This window comes from Opisthorchis viverrini (genome assembly GCF_000715545.1).
Source record: "Opisthorchis viverrini unplaced genomic scaffold opera_v5_373, whole genome shotgun sequence".
Taxonomy (NCBI): domain Eukaryota; kingdom Metazoa; phylum Platyhelminthes; class Trematoda; order Opisthorchiida; family Opisthorchiidae; genus Opisthorchis; species Opisthorchis viverrini.
This window is the reverse complement of record NW_008752034.1, coordinates 155,418-156,883: the sequence shown is the minus strand read 5'-3', so window position 1 is coordinate 156,883 and position 1,466 is coordinate 155,418.

The following is a 1,466-nucleotide window of genomic DNA, read 5'->3' as shown; positions in this document are numbered from 1 at the left end:
TACAGTGAAATGTTAGAGATCAATATACAGCCGAACTGCGTCAGCCGTGGGGATAGGGTCAGCAACCCGTCTATCTGGTCTGGACTCACTGTACGCCCAGGGGCCAGATTTCAAGCAGGAATCCCAACATTGACGCATCACAGCTAACACAACACAAAACTGAGGCACATCCCAGCCAAAGCACACAGGCACGCGCACGCGTACGGAAGGAACACATTTAAACGATGTTCACATCAGACTGTCAACCGGATCACACCAGTGAGAAGAAATGTTAGCAGATCCTCTCAACGCTGCACTTGGCTTTTATAAAGCTGATTGTAATAAATAGTCGAAAAAGATACCAACACAAACCGAAGGGTAGAATTTTAAATTATTCCACTACACTGAGTTCCAATTTTAAACTTCCCGTATTACAGACCACATATCTCAGTTTGCTTAATAATTTCCGGGCCGAGCTTGATTCAGAACTCTTAATCAGGCCCAGTAACTCTGCATACTTTGACCTGTTCGGATGCATAAAATAATTTCGGGCGTGCCATTGGATTTGAGATCCCTACAGTGTGGTGTTTCGAGCACCAGTGATAAACCCACAGAAGATGAGCGAATGAGCGAGCAACAGCCGGATGGACGAGGCCTGGAGTAAAAACCTGGAGAAGGTGGCTGGAGCCACTACTTCGATGTAAGAGTGGTAGATACACAAGGGAATTCAGCGAATGAAACAGATGATCCCAAGGCTTGACGAAAATTGGGAAAAACGAGGGAATTCAGTCCGGTAGAAGACTCGTAGTAAAAAAGTTTAAGCTTTTTCAGTAGTGTTAAACTGTAAGAGAATAACAACAGTTCGTCTTGAAGAAGAGATAATTGGCACACCTTACTGAGAGTCAGCTAACGGTGGCTTGTCGGCTCCAAAGCTGATATCCACGTCTTCTCAACAGTAATTATAAGGGTTTTAGACACGATGTAAACAATGACTTTCTGATTTGTAAGGCAGGTATGAGAAAATTGATATTTTCCAAAACCTGGGGTGAACCTAGCTGACGTAAGATGATTTGGAAGGATTGGAAACTGTTTGGCTATTCAGTGGTGGTCTGCTGAGCACACCATCCTGAGGTGAAGTTTTGCAAGATGGCTATGTCTATCGAATAATCAATTTCGCTGTGTACTGTAGGGATTCTCTCTTTATTCTGGATAGTGACACTGCTCAAGTTTATCTTCGAATACGTTAGATTACTCTGGCTCAGGTAGTCTGTACTGCCACTGTACCGCACTCTAGCTCTCGAAAACTGTCTTCAAGCTTAACGGGTTGCACAGTATCAGTAACACAATGTCGGATATCTGTGTATTGACAACTGTTGGTTTTTTAAAATTTTGATCATCTCGCTTGCAACTAATTCCTGCTGGTTGAAAAAAACTTTGGTTTGCCTACGAACCAGCATTCGTTTCGAACTAGAAGCCAGTTATGGAAA